This window comes from Peromyscus leucopus, chromosome X (genome assembly GCF_004664715.2).
Source record: "Peromyscus leucopus breed LL Stock chromosome X, UCI_PerLeu_2.1, whole genome shotgun sequence".
In the NCBI taxonomy this organism is placed as follows: domain Eukaryota; kingdom Metazoa; phylum Chordata; class Mammalia; order Rodentia; family Cricetidae; genus Peromyscus; species Peromyscus leucopus.
Genome location: NC_051083.1, coordinates 2,058,858 through 2,085,219, shown reverse-complemented (window position 1 = coordinate 2,085,219; position 26,362 = coordinate 2,058,858).

Genomic DNA, 26,362 nt, shown 5'->3' with positions numbered 1-26,362 from the left:
ACAACCAAAGCGTGACTTGATGTGATATTTCATGATAACTGAAGGAAGAAAAATTGGTTATTACTAAGGATTTCTGTAAATGGGTATAGGGAATGTGGGAATGAGAAAGACTGAGATGATCAGTTCATATCTGTCTTTGTTAAGGCACCTGAATTTAAATAAAAAGCTCCCAAAGTCCTTGTCTTAGATTCAGTTTCATCCACACCAACGTTCCTGGAGGAGGAGTGGCTATTTGTTAAATGCCAAGGCTCCAGGAATGCCAGGCCTCCTCCTTTGACGAGATAAAACACAGACAGAATGCTGGAGGAAATGTCAGGGTCTTAGCATGTGGTACTGATTTTATAAACTAGAAGAAGGGAGAGAATATGATGTCTTACCAGGTTCTGAGAAGCTGACATGTCCTGCTTGAACTAACACCATCATTAGGCATGAAACTAGAAGCCAGAATATGTCAGCATAGGCTCAACTTGTGAAACAACTTGGAGACTATTAGTTTCCTTGCCACCAGAGGACATTGTGACATTTTGGAGACAAAGCCTACAATAAAGAGAGCACAGAACCCTATGAATGCTTTTAGAGGAAGGGAAATTATTTTGAGATTTCTTCTATTTTTAAACTATATTTACAGAGGCCATGTGGGTATGTAAGAATAGGCAATGATTTTGAGATTGATATTTCCTTGGTAATCAAAAGATGAGTCAGGCTGGATTCCTGCATCCTGTTGGCCAGGCCTTTGAAGGCAGAGCTCTTTGAAGACTCATTCTAAGTTAACAGCTTTTTTTTTTCTATGAATACGAATTCTTACTGACCTATAGAAGTTAGTGTGGGCATGGCAGTAGACATTTTCCATCATTGTTAGGAATATGGTGTTTTCTATTTAATTTACACAATGAGAAAAGCACTGTAAGATGAAAAGAAATTAACCAGATGGTTATTTTGATCTATCAATCCTGAGCATGCAGAGCATGTGAGTGAGCTCGGGAAGAAGGACTTGAGGGAGGTTATAGTTATCCAGCACGGTCATCTTGCCCTAGCTCTGCTTGCTCTTCGACCACCCTGCCTTCTATCCCTACTGAAATATTCCCCCTCTTTTGAGGCTACAGTGAGGTCTGAATGTATTTGGGGCTATCATGTTTTGTAAAGCTATGAGGCCTCAATGCCTTTGTTTATGCGGAAAGTTCCTCATAAAAAACCAAATTCCGTTTCATCAACTGTGATTCTCAGAGAGCCACCTTGGAAAAGTTTTTATTTATTTATTTATTTATTTATTTATTTATTTATTTATTTATTTATTTATTTATTTAATACTTCTTATGAAGTTAAGCATACATTTACCATATGACCTAGAAACTTATACTCTTAGATATTTACTTAAGATGAAAAAGCTATATATCCACAAAATACCTACCTATACATGGATATTTAAAGCAGCTTTGTTCATCATGGTTCAAATCTGGAAACAGCCTAAGTGTTCATTGTGTGATGAGTCCCTAAAGAAATAGTGGTTGTGGTGGTTGGAATGATAATGGCCCCCATAAACTCATAAAGAGTGTCACTATTGGTAGGTATGCCCTCATTGAAGTAGGTGTGGTCTTGTTGGAGGAAGTATGTCACTGGGTGGGCTTTTAGGTTACAGATGCTTGAGCTAGACCCAGTGTCTCTCTTCCTCCTGCCTGACATCAGGATGTAGAACTCTCAGCTACCTCTAGAGCACCATGTCTGCCTGTGTGATGCAATGCTTCCCACCATGATGATAATGGACTAATCCTCTAAACTGTAAGCAAGCCACAATTAAATGTTTTTCTTTATAAGAGTTGCCATGGTCATGGTGTTTCTTCACAGCAGAAGAAACCCTAACTAAGGCAGTGGTGCATCCATGTCATGGGATGTTGCTTAGCAGTAAGAAAGTATAAATGCCCAACATCTGCAACAAACTCAAAAGGATCATTATATGGAGTGACAGGAAGGAGACACAAAAGACTACATGCATATTGTATAATTTATTTATATGACCTGGAAAAGGCATAACTTCAGATACAGGACAACTAGTAATTAACGTTAAGTAGTTCAGTGGGATGGTACAGGCAGCAGAATCACACTAAGAAGCACTCTGAGGTAATCAAACTATTTTAGATTTTGTATTGTTAAATGGATTCATGTCTTTTTCTCAAGCTCATTAACCAGTGCATTTACAAAGGATGCATCCCTTAATAAACCTGTTCTAAAAAGAAGCCTGGTTTATGAGTGTGGGGGTATGCAATTGTAATACCAGCATTTGGGGAGCAGACATAGATAGGTTCATGGGGCTCACTGCTCAGTGAGTTTAGCTAAATCAGTGAGTTCTAGGTAGACGTAAGAGACCCTTTCTCAAAACAAACAAACAAACAAACAAACAAACAACACAACCAGGGAAGGTGCCCTGAGGGAATCCATCTGAGGTGAACTCTTGCCTCATATTCACATGAACATATGCTTATACCCATGAATATCCTTGCACACACACACACACACACACACACACACACACACACACACACACACCAAAAAAAAACCTGCCTAAAAAAGAAAATAAGCATATATTTTAAAATCCTCAGGTCATGGTGTATTTTTATAATAGTATAAAAATTCTTTGCATCATCTATAACTTTTCTGTACATTAAACAAAACTTTAAAAATAAAGTTAATTTTTAAAAATGTAGATCACCTTTCAACGATGCTGTCTTGTCTCTGTTGACCTTCTCAAGTACTGTGAGAGTCTTTCAGTATATTAGTCACCATTTAGGCTTGGATGTGCCCACAACTTACCTGAGGATGGTTTTAAAACACAGAGTCTGGAGTGAGCATGAAGATTTTGAACTTCTCTCAAGTTCCAGGTGCTAGTGCTGTGGGCCCCCCTTTGAGTACATGGCTTTACATATAGCACCCAAGTTCTTATCATGTTGGAACCAGAACTCCTTGGGACATTACTAGATTTCCTATGTAGTCCCAAATACTTACTACTGCCTTCCTGTTAAACAACTTTGTCAAAGCCTGTACTTCATTCTGAGAGTACACAGAGAAGGACCTATGCTTGAAGTGTTTCCAGTTAAACAAGCAAAGTATAAATCATTAAATTGAAAAAAAAATGTGTGTATGAATATCTTGCCTGCATATATGCCCATGCACCATGTGTGTGCACTGCCAGTGGAGGTCAGAAGAGGACATAAGGTCCCTGCAACTCGAGTAACAGATGGTTGTGAGATGTCCTGTAGGTGCCAGTAATTAAACCCAGGTCCTCTGGAAGTGCAGCAAGTTTTCTTAACTGCTGAGCAACTTCTCCAGCCCCTATAAAATTTTTAAATGATTTATTTTGTTTATATATATATATATATATATATATATATATATATATATCACAATATAACACACACACACACATATATATGTGTGTGTGTGTGTGTGTCTATATATTTGTGTGTGTGTTTGTGTGTCTGGGTGTGTGCCTATGTTTTCTTGGGTACCTAAGGAAGCCAGAAAAAGGTGTCAGATACCCTGGAACTGGAGCTACAGGTGGTTATGAGCTGCTTGATATACATACTGGGAACCAACACAATGCATGACTATGATGATGCTGTAAGCTTTTTGTATAGCTTTCCTCCAATCTACTGCAGCCTTTCAAAAGCAAAACATATGTGATATTCCCCATTTATGTATTATCAATAACAGTTAGCTGCTAACTCCAAAAGGCTTTTGTGTAATGGACAGATGAACACAGTGACATCACAAATCGAAAGCAGAAAGGTGCTTTTATCAAATAATAACAATAGGAAGAACCCCAAGATTTAGAGCAGAGCCAGAGTCCATTGATTACAGAGACAAAGTCAAGAAACCAGACATCAGTAGAACATCGGTACTTAGCAGGTGCTTGTTGTCTGTGAGCCTCTGTGCTCCCTTGAGCCATGTGCTTTCTCTGGCACAGGCTACCCCTCAGTCTTAATGCTCTGGTCCATTGCTGGATACTTTGTCACTATTCTCCTGGGCCTGTCAGTAATGGAGACCAGTCTGTCTTGCTGTTGTTCTAATGACCCATTTGCAAGCTGAATCTCCTAGTGAGAATATTCTTGTAATGATTTCTGTAACATTTTTTTTTGGATGTGTTTCAAGGCCAAGTTGACAAGTATGTGTAGTTGTTTCATGAATAGTCCCTGTTCAATAAACCTACGTTCCAGACCTGGTTTTATCATTTGCTATTTTTGTCTCTTGGACAAGTTATAGAACCTCTCAGAACTCCATTTTGTCATCTGAGACACTGGGAATAGGCTGAGTCAAGTGATGACAAAGTTTCTTTTCGTCCCTAAAGGCCAGCTTTGGACATCCTAAAGCCGTACCCATTTCTGTGAGTATGAGCAGGGCTTCAACATTATTTAAATCTGGGCTGGAGAGATAGCTCAGCAGTTAAAGTACTTGCTTCTCTTCCAGAGGACCACTGTTTGTTCTTGCAGCCACGTTAGGTAGTTCACAACCACCTGTAACTCCCAAGTGCACCTCTTTCTAGTGTGTCTACTGTCCCCTTGTGGCCTCCCTTGGCATCATGCACACACAAACACACACGTCAATCAAACACAACAAAAAACCTTTACCAAATGATTTAAATCTTCCTTGTTTAAGTGGAAAAAATTCAAAATACAGATGTTGTGTCAGGAGAATGATAGATTCTTTGTATATGAGAAATTGGTTGGTGAGTTACCCAACTGTCTTTATCATAATTCATGTCCAAGAGGTTTAATTGAGAAGAAAAGGCTTATGTGAAAAAAATATTTCAGTATAAGGCCACTTGCTGCAAGTTTTCTGGCCATGTTAATAATTGACTTCAAATTTGTTTTGTTTCAAATGGACAGCTGTATATGAATATTAATTTTTATTTGAGGTCTTTTTAAAAATAGGTTTTCTTCAGTAGTTTTGTTTTCACAACAAAATCAAGGACATTAGCACTTCTCACAAAACAGCAACTAAATGTGCCACTTCTCAGCTTGTAAAGTAATATGCAGATTTTTCATTTACATTGTTGTGCCTTTATTCTTGCCTAGGTTTATACAGTCATTGAACTGTCTTAAAATATATATACTTAAAATATCAACTTTATTCACTTAAAGTGTGTTGATCAAGCACTAAGTAGTGGAAAATGTCCATTACTTTGACTTAAATCAATTCCAATCAAGATAAGAAAAATTCGTCTGATTTTATTGATCCTACTGGCTTTTTTGCTTTGATTGTTTCTATCCTTAGTTATGAAAAATAGTTTTCCTTTTCTTAATGTGGGATAAGGGGTACTAAATACAGGATTGTAACAATTGTATGAAAGTAGCATTTTTGTGAAAATATTTTTGGATTTGATTATATTATAAAAAATGGGATCAGATAAAAATAGAGAGGGGTTTCAGTAGGTTATCCCGAACTTCAGGTAATTTCCCTCCACAATGTGAGTCTTGTTTCCACTATGTTACTTGGATGATTCTCAGGGAGTTTCTGAACTCTTGAGAATTTTAGTTCACTCACATACAAAATGGACATAATCCATCACCATGTAAATACAAGTATTAATGGTCTAATGGTCTAGGGATCTAGGTTTAGAAAGGCAAAGTTTATATCCTATATTAGTATGAATATTTTTCATACTCCTGAATACATCACCCAGCATTTGAGACATATTCATGCTTATGAAACTGAAATAATCTTGGAAGATATGGAACCAAACCATGATATGCAGTTTCAAAAGAGGGCTTCATTTTACATGGATTATTGCCTTTCTTTTTATTGATTAAAATTGTGGTGATTTCTGGTACTCCCTCTTTTAAAACCCTTTCAACAATGAGTCTTTTCCTCACATTTTTTATTTTCCCATTGTTTTTAAATTCGAGGATTTGTTACTTGAATACACTATATTTACACCATTTCTACCCTTCCCCTCTCCAGCTCCTCCCATATCACCTCAACCTCTTTCTCTTAAGTTTATGACCACTTCTATGTTTTATTTCTTTGTGGCACACAGCTTACTAAGTTCAATTAGTATTGCTTTCATTTGCATATCTCTAGGTCTGACCATTTAAGAATGAGGCCTCATCTTTGAAAAATAAAACAAAACAAATAGCCAAAAGCTGGCCAAGGCTGTTCACCTAGAGTTTGGGGCTTTTCCTCCATCCATGTTGGCATGTTGACATGTATAGTCTTTGCAGGTCTTATGCTGGCAGCCATGTTGTTGAGCATTCAGGGGAACAATAATCCTATCCTGTCTAAAGAAACAGTTTTGTAGCAGCCATCTTGGTCGTCAGGCTCTTTGTACACCCTTTTTGCCCTCTCTGCCTGAGCTTTAAGTATAGAGATTGTATTATAAATATCCCATCTAGGCTCCATGGTCACTTGTTCTCTGCATTCTGATTTATTTACTAGTCTGTTGGCAGTAAAAAGAAACTTCTTTGGTGAGATGATGTTTTTCCCTCACATTCTTTAGATGTTAGCCTTCTGCCCCATTGTGCAGAGGAATTTTATGTAACTCAGGATTCTTAACTTTCCAAGTTAGTTTGATTCCTGTTCTTCACTTTTTTTTTTCTGTATAAGATTGTAGATCTTTCCATTATACCTTCAAATACTATCTCATTAGAGTGTGTGAACAACCTACTGTCTGATGTGTGATGGCCAGAGAACAGCAGATAGTTTCTTAACCAGAAATACATTTTTCAGTATCATTGGTATCAGACAGGAATGTAAGTCAGGTTCTGCTCAATGGAATGTTAGTGGAGGTAGTGTACATAGTTCCTTGAGGAGATTAAGAGACAATTGTTCTCTTATTCCTTGTTCTCCCTCTCTGTTCTTGATCCAGCTGGGATCTCCCACTCCCCTAAGCTCTCTTTCCCCCAAACCTTGCCCTTCATTACCTACATTCATGTCCAAGTTGTTCATGTAGATCTCATCCATTTCTCTGTCATTGGGCGATCCCTGTGTCTTTCTTAGGGTCCTGTTTTCTAGGTAGCATCCCTAGAGTTGTGAGTAGCAGTCTAGTCATGTTTGTTTTACATCTAGTATCTTCCTATGAGTGAGTACATACCATGTTCGTCTTTCTGAGTCTGGGTTACCTCACTCAGGATGATATTTTCTAGATCCATCCATTTGCCTGCAAAACTCATGATGTCATTGCTTTTTTTTCTGCTGAGTAGTACTCCATTGTGTATATGACCCACATTTTATTTATCCATTCTTCAGTTGAAGGGCATCTAGGTTGTTTCCAGGTTCTGGCTATTACAAACAATGCTGATATGAACATAGCTGAGAAAGTGCCCTTGTGGTATGATTTAGCATTCCTTGTGTATAAGAGACCATGATAAATGAAGACCACATGGGAATAGGAAGAAGCAAAGTGCTAGAGAGGTCCCCAGAAATCCACAAACATACCTCCACAATAGACTACTGGTAATGGTTGAAAGAAAACCCAAACTGACCTACTCTGTTGATAGGATGGCCAAACACCCTAACTGTCATGGTAGAACTCTCATCCAATGACTGAGGGAAGCAGATGCAAAGATCCATGGCTAGGCCGCAGGTGGAGCTCCAGGAGTCCAATTGGCGAGAAAGAGGAGGGATTGTATAAGCAAGAATTGTTGAGACCATAATTGGAAAAAGCACAGAGACAAATAGCCAAATTAGTGGAAATACATGAACTATGAACCAATAGCTGAGGAGCCCCCAACTGGATCAGGCCCTCTGGATAAGTGAGACAGTTGATTAGCTTGAACTGTTTGGAAGGCACCCATGCAGTGGGACTGGGACCTGTCCTTAGCGCATGAGCTGGCTGTTTGGAACCTGGGGCTTATGCAGGGACACTTGGCTCAGTCTGGGAGGAGTGGACTGGACCTGCTTGGACTGAGTCTACCAGGTTGAGCTGAATCCCCAGGGGAGTCTTTGCCCTGAAGGAGATGGGAATGGGGGTGAGATGGGGGGAAGGCAGGGGGCGGTGGGAGGGGGAGGACAGGGGAATCCATGGCTCATATGTAAAATTAAATTAAATTATAAAATAAAGAATTTTTTTTTAAAGAGATAATTGTTCATTTTCTGTGGTTTGGCCCTTTCAACAACAACAACAACAACAACAACAACAACAACAACAACGAAACTGGAGATAACTGTGATTTGTAGATGGTCAGGTTTAAGGCTATCACACCCATTGGTATTTCAATGACTAGAACCCTTGTTTCTATTCTGTCCAGATACCGAAGCTTTGGGGTTTTGCCTGCTAACATTATCTTCAATTAGACAAAAGGCTATTCAATTTTCATCTTTAGTCCCTAGCTCTTCTCTGTTTTCAGCATGATATCTTCTAAGAATTAAGGATTTTTTTTTCTGAAGTTAGAGGAAATCTGATTCTTTCTAGTAACTTGGAATACTAGTAAAGGAGACCTAAAAGGGTCTTGTATTATTAGAACTTTGAAGAAATTGTTGAGTGGACTTGAAGACCATGAAGGAGTTAAATAGACAAGACAGAATTTTGCATAGGTGCCAGACTTTACTGGGCTGGTTCATTACCACATTATTTAATGAAGAAAGGCTGAGAGGACTCAACACTGATTTAATGTCTAGAAATGAGTTCGGATTTTCTACTTCCCAAAGACTTTCTGTTTTTTTGTGAGGTAGAAAAAAGCTGTTGGGCTATTTTGGACTTGTGAGGGGTAGATGGCAAGGAGTGTAGCTGACCTGAGAGAACACTGTTGAGGTAGGAAAGAGTGAGACATAGAATTAGGTAAGAGAGAAAAGTTCAGGATTCTGGATCCAGTCCTTCCCTCTCGCCCCTATTGTGATGCTCAACTCACTTAATATGTTCCTCAATTTTCTTGTCTGTAGAGGCTGTGTTACTGCTTTTTTTGTATTAACAGTATTATAACAAAGACATGCTGGAACTCAGGATGCTGTGTCAACATCTTTCTTTGATTTTAAATAAAGTTGGTGTGTTACTAAGCTTGTTCTCTTCTGGGGCCCTAACATCTAAATAGTATTGAGCATGTAGGGCTCAGTAAACAATGCTTTTCTGAAAGAAAATATGTGATACTTACTCTATATTTCTTTTTTCTCTTCCATTATACAGTGAGCATTTTCCTATAAGTTATTTGCAAAAACATGATTTTTGAGTGACTGCTGTGATCAATATTTAATAAACACGTTTAGAGCCTACATATCCTGTTGTGAACATCTCTTCATTGTTGTCAGTGGGTAATCACTTTTTCTCAAGATGCTGATATTGAGCAATATATTTCTGCAGTTCACTTAGGCTAATGTATCCAGAGCCTGCAGCACATTCTCCTGATCAATGACAATGGTGGCAAATTGGGGACCTTTGCAGGTGAATTAGATTTCTGGAAATAGACAGAAGTTACTCTTGGTCAAATTGTTGAATATGAAAAATGATTTGGGTTGATGAAAACGTAAAGAGTCTAATGTTGCCTAGATTTTAAAAATGATTCTGATTCTAGATAGTAAAAAAAAAAAAAACAAAACCCAGCAAACAGAAGGAGTTATGTTGGGACAAGTGGGGAGAGCTGTATAAGGTGACTATTTGAAAATGACTCATTTGAATGCATAGCGTTCACAATTTTATATCATATTTCAGGACAGCAGAAAAACACTCAATTTTAAAGAACTCATTTCTTGGTTCAATATTCGCAGCTTTTCTCTGAAAATACGAACCCTTGGTTTGGCCTCCCTCCACCTTACTAAAAATCTTTGCAGTAACTATAAGAGTAGAATATAGAAAATCTTTGTCTGTGGCATCTTGTGCTATACAGACTTAGGGTACTGTGGAATAAAGACTGCCAAGAAGAAATACTGCATTTGTATTCTTTGATATTTGGTCATACAATAACATCAAGGAATTAGCAAAGCCTTCTTTTCTGAGAGATTAAAACAATGTATAATGCTCATCATAAATTTTAAGTGTTTGGGCAAAAACGTTTCCCTAGTGGATATTCAGTGCTACTTTTCTAGGGCAGTACTTCACTTATATTCTTTTAACACTTTATAATTCACAAAAAAGTTTTGTATTTCAAATTTATTTTTAAAATTTTTTTTTGAGAATTTAATGATTCATGTATTTACATCATTTCCACCCCCTTTTTTTCCCCTTCCAACTCCTCTCAGGTCTCCCCTACTCCCTCTTAACTTCATGACTGCTTTTTAAATTATTATTGTCACACATGCAAATATACATTGCTGAGTCTATTAGTATTGTTCACCCCCCACACACACATTTAAGGATGACCATTTGGGATTGGAGTGCTTATGGAGTGCATGGAGTATTTCAAGTACTGAGTGAATGTGTACCATTTGACATGGGCATTATCATGCCAAGGACTTCAATGCCTCAGACCCATGAATGTGGCACACATAGCCTTCTCCAGGTAAGGCTACAAGGGCTGGCAAAGCCTTCCTCTGGTCTGTCTGCAGATGTTGATAGTGAGTGCATAAAATGTTCATTGTAGTTTTTTTACACTGTGATGCCTTTGGCCTGAGGACTGCTCTTCTATAGAGATTGTTCCTATCAAGATTGGCTAAACCTGATTCCTTGTTCAGCTACAAATAACTGGCTTTCTTACTTATCTGTGTGTAATGATCCTGCCTCTTTGTTCAACTATAAATAATAAACATACTGAGCTCCTGGGATACTGTAGATTCCCTATCAGAAAGCCCAGACCCTATGATCTCTGCTTCATTGTATGTGACTGTATGTCTGTATTCTTTCATCCTCTCATCACCTCTAGTGAGTGTTCCAGGATTCCAGCCATACAAAGAGACAGCAAGGGAGCTCATCCCTGCACAGGACTGAAAGAATAATCCTCCCTCTTTTAGCAGCCCTTAATTGCTAATAGCTTTTCATCTAGGGGGATGGCCTTGTTGGGATGTCATTATTCAGGGCTTGTTTAGGTGACCATATTATTAAGATTTCATGGTTGTGATTCCCTGTCATATGTAGCAGACACTATCTTGAAGTAGATATCATGGTCCTCTGGCTCTTAGAAATGTTCTATCCCCTCTTTCATGGTACTTCCTGATCTTTGGTGTAGGGGTTGTATTGTAGATGTATCAACTGGGGATGGGTGTCCTACAGTCAGCTCTTCTGAGTTTTGACCAGTTGTGGATTTTTCTAATGACCTCTTGTTACTACAAAAGGAAGCATCTTTGATGAAGGTTGAGAGCTACACTTATGTGTAGAAATAAGGATAGGTCTTTAGAATGCAAGTGAGAATTATATTGGTTTATGAATGTACCTGTGCTGGCTAGTTTTATGTAAACTTGACACAAACTTTAGTCATCTGAGAGGAGGCAACCCCACCAGAAAAAAAAAAAAAGCCTCCCGAAGATGTGGTTGTAAGCAGGCAACCCTAATTTTCTTAATTAGTGATTGATGGTCAGAGGCCAGCCAATTGTGAATGGTGCCACTTCTGGGCTGGTGGTTCTGGTTTCTGTAAGAGAGCAGGCTGAGCAAGCCATGAGGAGCAAGCCAGTAAGCATTAGCTCCTCCCTGCTGGTTCCTGTCCTGTTTGAGTAACTGTCCTGACTGCCTTTGATGATGAATAGTGATGGTAGTGATGGTGAAATGTAAGCCAAATAAACTCCTCCCTACCCAAGTTGCTTCGGTCATAGTATTTCATCACGGTGATAGTAATTCTAACCAGGACAGTGGCAGTAGTAGGTTCTTCCCTAGGGTATGTGACCTCATCAGGAATAGTAATTGGGTGGGTTTATAGTACGAGGCATAGACTTCTGCTTTCGAGTGGGTCTTAAGTCCAATAAGGTTAGCTCTGAGATAAAAAAGTATCACTATATGCTAAGTGGGCTAGGTTATCTCTAATTTTCAGATTAAATAACCTGTGTCTAAACTAGCTTGAGACTTCTCTTAGGCCTCTGTATAAGTGATTGATGTAGGAAATTAAACTCTGGCCATCCTAGGGCACTGGGAGAAGCCTATAGAATACTTCTCTTTAATATTGTTTTGAAATGTGAATATTTAGAGTCAATGATTTTATAAAGTGTCTTCACCATGTCCAAAATTGAATCATTTTTAGAAAAATAAACAAAACCAGTTGATAGCATTGATTATTTGATTGGTAACTTTATCTAAATTGAATTTCTTAGTTTTGGTAACCAAAAGAGAGAATTCGCTTAGTCTTTTCTGTTGTTTGACTTGAGAGCTAAGGGTCTTGTTGATGCTTTAAATCACTGACTCCCCCTGCCCAAGATGGAGATACTTTTCTTCTATCACAAGGTAAGACTAGTTTACTTTTCTACTAAAAATTTCATGGACAAATTTAAGATCCCTTAAAATGGCAACTTCTTGGCATCCATTGTGACTGAAGTATAAACAAAACATCCCACTGCTACCAGCCCATGCTTCAGTTTGTGAGATTGCTAGTTAACACTTAAGATTATGAGTCAGGGTGTCTTTTAGTTTACCTCCAAGTCCTTTTACTTGTCATTACTTTTTATTCTGCAAACACACACACAGCCCAATCATCTTGCGGGCATGTAACACATTTGGAAAAAGTAGAAATGTAATGTTTCTCATGATAGACCACTGTTTTCTTCCAGGAACTGGTAGGTTTTCTTGTTGAGAGATAAATTCAAGTGCAGTGGAAATGCCCATGCTCCCTGCTTTGTGAATCAGGTGGCAACTATGTTTGGTTCACAAAGTCATGATGTTTAGAGAATAGCATGAGAAAATTTCCTTCACCTTGCATGATTGTTTTACAGTCACCACTTTTCTAAAGGGGGCTGCAACTATATCCACAATGCTTGCTTAAGTATGCATTGGAAGCAGATATACCAAAACTCTGGTACTCTAAGTGTTGTAGTGGATATAAGATTATTATAAGATACATATTTTATAATGTGTTTTGAAATGTGACTTTCATACAAAATTTTTTATCATTATAAATATAGATAATAGCCCAAACATCCAGAACCTAGAGAAGAGTTAACTCCTATAGATAACATCATACCTTTACAATCAAAACCAAGTAATATTGTGACAGGCCTGATAGCCTGATAGATGTGTGGATCTGTGTTCATAATTTTAAAATTTACATTTAGATATCCTTTCAAAGATATATATTTATCATGCTTTTTAATTAGCATATCGTGAGTATTTCCCCTTTCAGCCTGTGCTGTTTTCATGAACATCAATTTAGATGTCTGTATAATAGAGGTATCTTGGTTCATTGACCTCTCATGGGCTGTTTTTTGTGTGAATTTTTGCTTCTTAGCCACTACATGCAGTGCTACCACAGTGCTATTCACAGCTGTGAATGCAGGCATCTCCATGCTGATTCTTTTCCTGTCATCTTTATTTCCTTTTTTCAAATGACTGATGACATCATAAAATGTATTTCTTATTCTAGAAACCTTGCTTAGTAACTGCCTCCAGGTGCAGGCCAGATGCCTTTGCTGTTTTCTGCCTACCAGGTGTTTCACCTTAATCACAGCTGGGCCACCTGCTGCTTGTAATTGAGGAGCTTGACTCAAGGCATGACCCCATTCAGACAGTCCTATTCTGACTATTTGCTATGTGTTGAATTGGGACACCCTAAGCACCCTCACTCAAACAAAAAGAGTTTGACTTCATTTGGAAACAGGGTCTTCCCAGATGCAGGAATAAATTATAGCTCATTAATATTATCTGCAATCCAGTGTCTTACATTCTTACAAGATGAGAGAGATTTGGCTAGAGACAGACAAAAGACAGTCATGGGAAGATAGAGGCGAGGACTGGAGATTGACTATCATTGAAGCTACTAGAAGATGCACAGTTACTACCTTAGAGGTTATGACTCCACCTACTGCAATTTTAGAACTCTAGCCTCTGAAACTGTAAAAGATTATCTTTCTGTTGTTTTAAACTTGATTTGTGGTACTTTGTTATAGTATGCCTAGAATACTAACAGTGATTTCTTAGTTTCTCTGGAGGTTGGTTCTATGTCTCTCTTAAAACAAAATCTGTGGGTGCTCAAATCTCATATATAAATGATATTGTATTTTCACAGAACCAACCACTCCTTTTGTTTGAGTCACATTTCAGCTGTTTATAATAAATAAATCATGAGATGTAACTAATCTATCCTTACAGTATTTGTCTATTACTTATTTTATGGTTTGCACAGCAGCTTATGAATATTCGAGTTCATTTATAGGTTTCTATCAATTTTCACTTGTGTTTAGTCCTTGGCTTCTTCCTTTAATACATGTTTGGTTTCCCCTGGAATGTGAGCTTCTGTGGGGCAGGAGCTTTGTCTGTCATTCTCCACTGTGCCTGCAAAACACAGTTGTAGTAAATGAGTTCCCATTGAGGAAAGAGGTGTCAAACCGTGTGCTTTGTGCTCCCTTGGCATCCCGGTGCACCCTGCGTCTCTCACTGTTCAGGAGGCTGGATAGCTGGCAGGCCTGCCTTTGAACTAAGAACAGCATTGGTTTTAAAGTGTTTTCTGTAGGTAACTGAAAGGTAAATTCTAAAAATGTTTGTCTTTGACAGGACGCTATTTAAGGCAATGCCTCACACTAAGGAAACAGAGATGGCCAGAATACAAATTAAATTATGTCCAAATAAGGCAATGAGGGATTTTCAGCCTTTTCTTAATGGATCACTTATGATGCAGAAAAGCAGATGACTAAAACTGGTCATAGAGACTTGTGCCTTTGTTGTGGGACTTGGTTTTTATTTTATTGTGGTAGGATATGTAATTTTTGGGTTGATTCCCTGCTTATCTTGTCTTCACATAATTTCTTAATTTCCATGCAAGGAAGCTCTTAAGAGTGTTCTTTCTCATAAAGTTGAATTACTGTCTATAAGCACAGCAATAGAAATAGACTATAGGTGTGTTTATCATACTGAGAAAGAAATGCTGGCCTAAGATTGAGACAAAGGTTTTGACTAATTCTTTAAGTGGTGTTTTCTATCCTGGAAGGTGTACTCTCTAGCAAGAGGGAAGCAGTGAGACGGTGAGAGAATGGGGCTCCAGAGAGCCATCTCTACCTCACCAAGAGTTCAGATGCTTTAGAATTAATACGAAGAGGTTACCTGGAAGGCAAAGTGTTTTTCCCTTTAAAACTTCTCTCTGATGGACAAGCTACCATGGTTCAATTGGGCACAACATTCTTTTGTACCCAGGCTGTTCCCAGTGTCCTATCCAACTCTTCCTTGTATGATATTCTTTCTGATGCTTGTCAAGTGGGGACAGTATGAAGAAAAAATTCGTTGTTGATTGAGGTGAGGATTTACAGAATATCTTTTTTCCAAACCATTGAGCTATATCAGTAGAAACTGCCATTTCCCTCCTCTCTGTGGCATATGTTGTTTATTTCATAAAATGCATAGAAAATTGTATTAGTTTAATAAAAATTTTACTTATTAAGCTATTAAGCTTCATGTGCTTATGTGGGTGTTATTTTCTTAATAACTGGCTCATAGTACAAACTGCGTTTTCCAGATATTTGGATGGGTGTTCTGGCTAGGTTTATGTCAACTTGACACAAGGTAGGCTCATCTGGGAAGTGAAAACATCAATTGATAAAATCTTAAATCTTCCCATTAAATTGGCCTGTGGGCAAGCCAGTCAGTGGTGCATTTTTTTTTTTTTTTTTTTGATTAATGATTGATATGGAAGGGCCAAGCTGACTGTGGGCTGTGTTACTCTTGAGTTGGTGGTTCTGGATGCTATAATAAAGCAGACTGAGGAAGCCATGAGGAACAAATCAGTAAGCAGGACTTCTCCGTAGCCTTTACATCAGTTTGGACCACCAGGTTGCTGCCTTGAGGCTCTGTCCTGATTTCCCAGATGATAGATCACAAGTTGTAAGGTGAAATAAACTCTTTCCTTTCCAAATTGCTTATCATCATAATGTTTTACCACACAAGTAGAAACCCCAAGTGAGATAATAGGTGAGGTCTGTAGATGTTCTGTTCTTGGGGCTTTTTATGATCTTGGGTGCTTTAATAATGGGGTTTTGCTATGCACTAATGCAGTGTCATGATGCCAACTAATGGTACATAGAAACAGTCTGGTGTCATGGGGCAAAGAAAGGTACAGAAGTGTACCATAAAAACAACTGGGCACCCCATAACATAAACTTCTGCTCCTTAAGTCCCATGGGTCTACTAGGCAAGTTAAATCAAACTAAATACAGAACACATCCATATAAGCCTTTTCTACAGGGCTTTTCAATCCTCACTTAAAAAACATATACTAGATTTTGTTTCTTTCTTTATGAAAAGCAACTCAATATTTTTGTTTTCTTACTTGGGGTAACATAGATATCTTTATCATGTGACTTTTCTCCCCACTATGCACACCAGGCTTCTTTCTGCTTCTTAAAGCAAAAGCTCATATTTGTTTTATGCCTCTCGCCTTTGCTTTTCTTTCTGCATGCCATTGGACTACCATTAGGATATATTAAATGCTTGGATGACTGAATGAACTTATAGGGACTAGAAATAGCTAGGGATGATGGAGGGGTGTGGTCCTTCTTGCCCTTGTATAATGATACATTTTCATTTAAAATATCTAAGACTTATCATTTGTTAAGCCAATATCTCTAGCTTATATCCAGAGAAATTTTTCAGGAGCAAGGATCTTGATCAAGGGCTCTATGGTAAATTGTTGTCATTTTGAATGGAATTTTGAAAATCATTACTCATAGAACATGGCAGTGCTGAAGTAGTTCCTTGTGGAGATTGTTCCACTTTTAACACCTGCACTGGATTAAAATGGTGTAACATTTACAAATTTGATGAGAGCGATGAGAGAGACTTGAGGATACCCAAGGAATCAAGTGCAGAGGGATCCCACTTCATGAGTGCCGTTAAGGTCATTTCCATCCAACTGCTAATTCAGAGTTTTGAGTGCAGCGTTTGACAGGAATAGCAGCAACAAGCTGTGCCTGAGGAAACAATGAGAGGTTTCATCACTTAGCTGGGAGTGTTAAATTGCTATGACACTGAGTATTGATCAGAAATAGCTGTTCATAATGATGACTACCCAAGGCTCTGTAGTTTCTGGCCAGTTGCTAGAGAGGTTGCTTTATAATGAGTCAGATCTGGTTAGTAATTCTTTACCATGATGTTGGGAACCAGGAAGGGCTTTTTCTTTCTGATTCTGAAAAATACTTGTGTTCAGTGGTTCAGAAAATTATGTTTAGAGCAGACAATTTTTATGACAAACCCACCCAATGGAATTTTTTTAGATTGAAAATAATCCAAACTTATACTTTGGGGCATAAAAATATATGATATATTATTCATTGTAAAACTAAACGAAACCTTTAAATTTTATGCTTAGTCCTGGTGAGCAGTAATGCACAGGGCTATTCATTTTCTAAGGCAATTTTTCTTTTTTCTTATTGTTATTGGTGTGTGTGTGTGTGTGTGTGTGTGTGTGTGTGTGTGTGTGTGTGAGTTTGTGTGGTGTATGTTCTTCTTAGCGTGGATACATGCAGATATTTGTGGGTTTTTTTTTTTTTTTGAAGACCACAGGGTAATATAAGGTATTTTTCTTTTGTCACTCTCCACCTTTATTTCTTGAGATAGGTTCTCTCACTGAACCTGAAACTCACAGATTTAAGGGTTGGCTGGTCATTGAGCTTCGGGGATCAGTTTGTCTTTGCTCTTCCATTCCACGCCAATGGCCCTCCCAGGAGCATGTCACCACACCTGACTTCTCTACTTGGGTTCTTGGGATCAGCAGTTAGGTCCTCTTGGTTGCAAGGCAGTCACTTTATCTTCTGAACCATCTTCCAGCACAAAGCAATTGTCTTTGAAAGCTATCGTATTAGTGGTATTCTTTCTGAAAATCAAAGGCTATGTGAAATGTAATGATGAGAACAGGGTTGTTGTCACTCAGATAGACAAGAAGCAGAGTAGAGTCTCTCCCTACCCCCAATTCCGCAGGGTTCCTAAGTGCCTCTGTGAACAATGGAACTGTAGGAAATAGCATATAAATACCATGTCTCAGAGAAGTAGTTAGTGAGAACGCTGAAGTTGAGTATTACCAAAATTAGCTTTAAATCAGCCATCCATTAAATGAAAACCTGGGTAGTTAAATTAAGGCTGCATTGCCAAAAGTATGTTGTGGTCACAGGTCATGGTATGAAATAAAAATGTACTTTTTCAAAAAAAGCCAAGGAATCCTCTGTGAACTAAGTTAGTTGGTATCTTTGCTGTTTTCTTCGATGCCATGAACAAGATTAGAAGAGGCTTTGTGTTCACAAACTGGCAGACTCCCCTGCAGCGGTTACCTGCAAGCTCAACACCTGTCTCAGTACAGCTTACAGTGGTGGCTGGAGGGTTAGTGAAAACCTGACTTTGAGCTCTTAAAGAACTGTAGGTGCTTTAGAACTGTGGAGCTTCCTCTCTCTTGGCCTGCTGGTGTTCTCTGTTGCTCCAAGCTCCCCAATGATATAATTTCGGAGGCCGGAAGAAATCAGTGATTTTGATATTCTGTGTGCCATTCCTTGACTTTGAACAGATCAGTTACATTTTCATTTTGTACATCGCCATTTCATTTAAGCCTCCATTAAAAAAATTCTATTGTAGAAAAGTACAGATTTGAAAACTGCTTACCATATCAATTGGTGTGCTAAGATTGGAAGTATTTCACTATTGGGTCAAATGCTCATTTGTGTGATCTCAGAATTAATAAGCTTTAAATAGAAATATTTTTGTTCAGGAGAAGGCAAGGGCAAATTTCATGAATTAACCTTTCGAGTTGGCTGTGATCATTTTGTCACAAGTGGACTAATATAAAATTATGGGTCTCCTTTTCACTTCTTTTAAAAATATCATTTTTATTGTGAAGTCATATTGCTTTTTTACAAATTGTAGAGAGGATGAAAAATATTGTTGTGCATAAAGACAAAAGTAATTCTTCCACATTCCCAAAGGCAGCAAAACCACATTAAAGAACATTTCCTTCTAGCTTTTGTTCCATGCATATACGTGTGAGCTTGCATATTTGCCAGCTTGGTGTAGATAAAGTTTTATTTTCTTCTCCTTTTGTTTTATGCTGTAAGTTTTTCCCCCTTCATTAAAAGTTCCATTGTGTGGATACTGCCATAATTTATTTTACTACTATGCTGCTTTTGGACACAGGGGTTGTCTTAAAATTTGTACTCTTATGAATAATGCAGGATACATCTTGGCAAGTGAGAATATAATAGCATCTCTTGCATTTTTCCACGGGATGGAGGTCTGCCAGTGTGAATATCACATAAGGGGTAGGGAGGAATGAGTGTCTTTAAACCTTTTCTTATACTCTTCCCAATGTTGTGGTGGTGCGTGCACCGTTCACAGAGCAGAGTCCCCACTGCTGTCCCCATTCAGCTGTAGACATCATCACAGTTTTTTTTTTTTTTTTTTAAATATTTTGGCAGTTTGATTCATCCATTTAAGACAAATTTTAAGCACCTATTATTTACCTGCATTAAGGAAGTCATGTTTGAAAATTTGGTCTGCCTCTCTGCCCTTCCTGCCTTTGTTGTCATTTGTTTTCAATAAGACTAAACAGCACAAGAGTATATGCTTTGCACACCAGGATATAATTTAAGATCTTTTCTTGACCTTGACATTACTGACAAATACTCTGTGTTCAAGGTGTGCAACCTGTTTCTGAACATGCCCATGGAAGGTAGAGAGTCAGACAGAGATCTGGTGGTATTCAGCAGGATGCATGATGGAGTCAGGCTGCTAGCTGCTAATCATGTGTCCATGATGAGCAGGTCTGTGACCCTGGGCAACTTAAACTCTTACCTTTGGGTAGCTCCCATTCTGCAGGTCTTGAGGAATAACAAAGGCTCAGCAAATTTGAGATATTGTTATTAGCATCCTTTATGCATTTGTATCTCAGGACCAATCTAAAAAATTGAGCCAGATGAGCTATATAGTAGGGTTACTTGGTTTTTCAAGTTTGCAGCCATCACATCCAGCAAGCTCTGGTGTCAGGTTTCCTAGGAGATCTGTTGTGTCATTTTCACTTATATTTCCTGGGCTTTTCCTCCAGCAGATTCCTTCCCTTTCTCTAGACAGATAAATGTACACCCAAACAAACACAGCCCTTACTCTGCTGAACAGTACTTGTTTGGTGTTCATTGGTGACCTCTGTGGATGTAACAACAGTTGCCTCTGTCATATTCATGTGAGTTTGCTGAGATGGTATTTTTTGAGGATGGGTATGTCTCACAGGATCATAATATTTTGTGTATTCATCAAAATTAGCACCCTTTGCTTTCTTCAGTGGCTGAACATATTGTTCAAATGTTTATCATTGTTCTGGTTGAATAAATCTTGGACATGTTTGAAGAAATCTCCCAATCCTATGCTCACAAATGAATTTCCTAGATATCCCTATGCTTTCCCTTCTTCTGAGCTCATATAGAGTTCATGCTAGAGAAATATTCTTGCATAGGGGTCAATATAGTTGGCTCAGAGACTGTTTTGGTTTCATAGTTGGCATTATCTAGCAAGTTAGAAAAATAACCTAATAAATTGGGTGTGGTGTTTACACCCACAATCCTAGCACCTGGGAGGTTGAAGCACAAGTATTGCCATGGGCTTGACAACACTGCATATCGACTGGTTGTAGTTTTCTATAATGGTCTTTGTTGCAAACAGAGGTTTCCCCGATAAGGAGGCAAGGACTGTACTTATCTATGTGTATAAGGACAAATATTTAGAATGTTGTTTTAGTAAAGTGGTGGCTGTAGGTTCATCTTCAAGATCCATGACTTTACTAGCCCTGGGTAGTTGGCTAAGTTTCCAGTACCAGGAATAGTTTCCCCTTTATTGAGTTGGTGTTAAAGAGTTGTTGGTTACTGGCAAGGTTCATGTGCCACTAGTACTTCCTTAAGATTACTGTGCCCTGCTAGTTGTTGTTGTGCCTCATATGCATCGGAGATCAGTAGAGAAAATTTACTCAATCTGTCATTTCTGTACGTATTTCTGAGCTTCAATTGTGATATCTTGCTACATGTTCACATGTATAATCATCAGGGGGTAAGGGTGATTAGCTTATCCTTTAACTCTAATGTGTGACATTGTGTTTGGGACAGAGTCCTCTCTTCATGCTATTTGGAAGTACGAAATAAATTATCATTAACAGTAGCACCCTGCTGTTAATGAGTGCCTGTATATTATCTCCTGACTCTAGTCCTTTACCTCTTTAGTCTCTTGAGATGACTATTCTACTTTCTGCATCTATGACAGCTTTTTATTTAGATGAGTTTTATGTATAAATGGAAAGAAAACTGCATCCTTTTTTGTGTTGCTGTTCCTAACATCTGAACAGATGGTAGATTGTTACCAAGTTGTCTCTGAATTCACCTTTCCATTTTCTGAGTCAAAGAAGCTTTCATATGAATTCCTTGAGCGATCTTCTGGAAAATTATATATTATTGATAAAGCTTTGGCATGGGATATTGAGTTAGGCCTATTCTTGCATTTCGCTGAGCTCCTAATTAAGCTAGTTTATATGAAAGACCTGACGTACGAGACTTGGAGTTGAATGTATTGATTTGCATATTGATTTTCTTTGAATCTGGTGCTTGCCTCAGTATATCACACCAGGACAGACTCTGCTTTGTTTTGATAGGAAAGATAATTCAGGCGGTTGGGTTTATGGCTTAGCCTGTTAAATTGCAAAATAAAGTGAAAGTTGTCAACAATTTCCTTTTATAGCTTTTGGAAGAAGGGTTCAGATTAAAGTTAAAGTGACAGGATCTATTTACTTACCTTGGATCAAACAGCAGTTTTCAACTTTAAATTATCCTCAAATAATTCCATAATAGTGTGGCTCTCTAATATACTCAGAATCCTCTGGGTGGCTTGTTCAAACAGGCTACTGGGCCCCCTTCAAAAGTTTCTGATCCACTTGGTATGTGGTAGCTCTTCATACACACATCTCCATGTAGCATGGGTTCTGCTGGTAGCGAGGTCACACTTTGAGACTGCTGTTCTTCAGTGGTCTACAGGCTGTGTGTTGTGGTGCACAATTACACAATGTGCATTTGGAAAAGTGGTGAATGTTATCTTGACATGTTGTTTAGGAGTCTGTTTCATCATAGGTATGCTAGAATAGCTGCAAATCATTTGCTTTCTATAATTAAAAATGTTTAGCTGGCATACAAAAACAGGCTTAATTATGACATTTTCATATATATCATTGTGCCATGAACATATTCACCTTCCCCAAACATTTACTCTAATTGCAAGTATTTGTGATTTCATTTGGATCCATGGGCCCTATAGCAATGGATAGAACACACAGTCTTAGAGTTTTATAAAGATTTTTTCCCTGTTCTAACCCTATCCAGTTTTATAATGGGAATATTCTTTACCATGCTTAAACTTAATTTTAAGGGTGACATTTTCTCAAAAAATTTAGATCTGCAGAATAGAATCTTTTCAACCTATTCCTGGTTCTTACCCCAGGTTATTTATTTCTTTGTGAATAGCTATCAATGTTTGTAGGCCTTACCCATCTAAACTTGAGCATCAAAGCACACATTGTGAAGATTTCAATTGTAATGTATTGTTTCTAGCTTCTGCATGTCCAAGCTCCAATTCTAAAGAGTCTTTAAACATTTACCACAGCAAAAGGAAACGTGCCAAGCTTCCAGAAACCTCTAAGATTCTCTTTTAGAGAAGGCACATGTATCTTCAGTAAACCCCCAGTCAGGAAATAAAGGCTTAGAGAGAAGGCACCTAACTGAGGACAAGCAGATAGGCAATTCTGTGTGCTCTACTCATTGGGAGACAGCTCTGTGGTTCCCTTACATTTTTGTTCCTGTCTGTAGGTTCATGTCTTGTGAATTAATCTTCCAGACTGATTTTTCATGGCAAGTCACTTGATGGATGTGTTTGGAATACAGAAGCTGTTTCCAGCTCTGGAGCAAAACCAGGTGCTATTACTGCCCAACATAAGAGGTTTTAGGTCCCCAGCCCTGCACTCCATCCTTGTAATTCAGTTCACTGCATGGGACAGTAGCCCATCCCCCACCTGGCACTCCCATCACCCTTTGCAGTTGGGTCTAAGGGAGGTGGTGTAGATGTGACAATACCCTGATTCTCGCTATTTCTCTGAATAGCAAACTCTCCTTCATCTGTGGTCCATGAGCCATGTATCTTCTATCAATGTTCTTAGGAGTCCAGTGGATTTACTTAGTAACTTCCTAGCTCTACATAGGGAATACATGAAGTCCTTCACAGTTACTGACACTCCTTCACACATCTGAACACCTAGTATAGTTCAATTTCTTAGACAGGCTCTTTGGGAGATATATTCTTCTCTTGTGGAGAAATTATTTTGCGATTTTTAATTCTGTATATTCACTAGTGCAAGTATTTGATTTACATCTATTTATCCATTGAATTTTATAAGTCAAAGCCTGTTCATCTTTCTCTCTCTCTCTCTCTCTCTCTCTCTCTCTCTCTCTCTCTCTCTCTCTCTGCTGAGGTGTATATATGTCCTGGTGTACATGTTTGTGTGTACTTGTGCATGTATGTGTGTGTTTGTATGTAACCCTGAGGTTGTTGATGGGAGTCAACAACCTTTATTGCTTTACCTTTATGTTTTGAGACATGGTCTCTTGATGAACCCGAGGCTTGCCTATTTCACTAAGTTGGCCAGCCAGTGAGCTTCAGGGACTGCCTGAAGCTCATTGTGCTTACTGTCTGCAAGGCTGAGCTTATAGGCTCTTGAATCTGTGACTGAGTTCTGGGGACCTGAGCTCAAGTCTTGGTAGTTACACTGTATCAATGGAGACAGCTCCTAGCCCTGAACATCTTCTTTTCCTTTCTTACTTCTGAAATGTTAGTTCCGTGTCCATTGTGAGTGCCCAACACATATATAACAAACAAATGTTCACTGATATTTTTGAAGGCACCGAGTCTTTTTATATTAGCTTGTGTTGCAGGTTAAATCCTTGGGCATGGATATCTGGCAGAGGTAAGCATGGGGTGCTAAATAAGAGTGCTGCTGTCATCAATACTAGTGGATGGAAGAAAAAAAATCAAACTTTTTAAAATGTTTAATTTTCAAGATTCATAGCCAGCCATTCAGGGGAGCAATTTTAAGAGTTATCTTGACCTGACACAAGGCTCCAGAGACTTTATATTCCCTCCTTAACCATCCCTTAGATATCAGCTTCCTTGGCTGTGAGGTGAAACCATAGATATGAGGACATGGTTCTGGAGCTATTCCAGCACCTGGGTTAAGAACTAAGAGGTGTATCACAGAGCACAAAAGAGCTCCCTTCAGTGTTCTATTTCTGGATAAAAAAATGAATGTATAACTTGCATCATAGTCCACTTGGGCTGTTTTAACAACACACTACAGACCAGGGGGCTTCAAAGCAACAGGAAGTCACTATGGCCAGGAAAGCAGGCAGGCTAACGGCAGATCTTCACCTCTCCTTCCATTGCTCCAATTCCTGAGTCCCATCTTATTTTTGTAGAAGACCACTGCTGCAGCCTTTCCTCACTCCCTGCCTCCATTCCAAGGGAACTAAGCAGATCCCAGTAGAATACCCTGCTTTCCTCCATCCTGTGGACCCCTCAGTCAATGCTTTATAGCCCATTCCAATTCCTAAGTGTCATTTTACAATAGCTAGAAACACATTTTACCTGGAACCCCCAGTGGCCACACCTATCAGGATCCCAGAAGAATTTCCTAGTAGGCAACACAAAACTCTCCTAAAAAAGCAGAGAGAATGACAGAAACCAAGGAATAAAACACCCACTCAGTAAAGACAAGACCAGATACCAGCACCTAGAATTGCAGTCTTCCCAAGTATAGATGCCTAGAAGCCAGAGTGAAAACACAGTAACAGCCAGGACAATAGGTCTCCACTAGAGCCCAGCAGCCATACCACAGCAGACGCTGAGTATAGCAATGTAGCTGAAGCACAAGAGAAAGATCTTAAAATAGTTTAAAAAATATAATAGAGACCCTTAAAGAGGAAATGGATAGATCCTTTAAAGAAACCTGTGAAAACACAAACAGTTGAAGGAAATAAATAAAACAATTCAATACATGAAAGTGTAAATAGAATAAATGAAACCCAAACTGAGGGAAATCTGGAAACAAAAATTTAGAACTTGACCAAGAACCTCAGAGATAAGCCTCTTCAACAGAATACAAAAGGATGAAGAGACAGTCTCAGGTACTGGAGACATGATAGAAGAAATGGATACTTTGGTCAAAGAAAATGTTAACTCTAAAAAAATCCTAGCAAAATATCCAAGAAGTGTGGGGTACTGTGAAAAGACTAAATCTATGAATAATAAGAATAGAGGAATGGGAAAAAACCCATGTCAAAGGCACAGAAAATATTTTCAACAAAATCATAGAAGAAAATTTCCATAACCTAAATGAGATCAAGTGATAAGACACATACAGACCACCAAAAAGACCAGACCAGAAAAGAAAGTCCCCTCATCACATAATAATTGAAACAGTAAATGAGTAGAACAAAGAATAGTAAAGCTCTAAGGGAAAAAGACCAAGTACCATATAAAGGCAGACCTAATAGAATAATACCTGATTACTCACTGGAGACTGTAAAAGCCAGGAGAGCCTGCACAGATGTTCTACAGACTCTAAGAGACTACAGATACCAGCTCAGACTACTATACCCAGAAAATATTTCAATCATAATAGATGGAGAAAATAAGATATTCCATGATAAAACCAAATTTAAGCAATATATATCTACATACCCAGCTCTACAGAAGGTTCTAGAAGGAAAATCCCAGCCTAAAGAGTTTAACCACAAACCCAAAATCCCACAGGAAATAAATAATCCTAGACAACCCCCATACACAAGCAAACCAAAAAACAAAATAAAAAACCACAACAGCATAATTATAGAAATCAACAAACTGCTCATTGATATCTCTCAACATCAGTGGTCTCAACTCTCCAATAAAACGATAGACTGATGGAATGGATTAAAAAAAACAGTATCTTTCTTTCCTTCTGCTACATATAATACATCTTAGCATCAAGGGTAGACATCACCTCAGAGTAAAGGGTTGGAAAAAGATATTCTGAGCAAATGGACATAAGAAGCAAGCTCTTGTAGCCATTTTAATATCTGATAAAATAGATTAAACCAAAAGTAATTAGTAGAAATAAGGAAGGACAGTACATACTTATTGAAGGAAAAGTCCACCAAAGAACACTGTAATTCTTAATATATATGCATCAAGCAAAAGGACACTCATGTTTATAAATGAAATACTACTACAGCTTAAATCACATATTGATCCTCAAAAACTGATAAGTGGGAGACTTCAATATTCTAC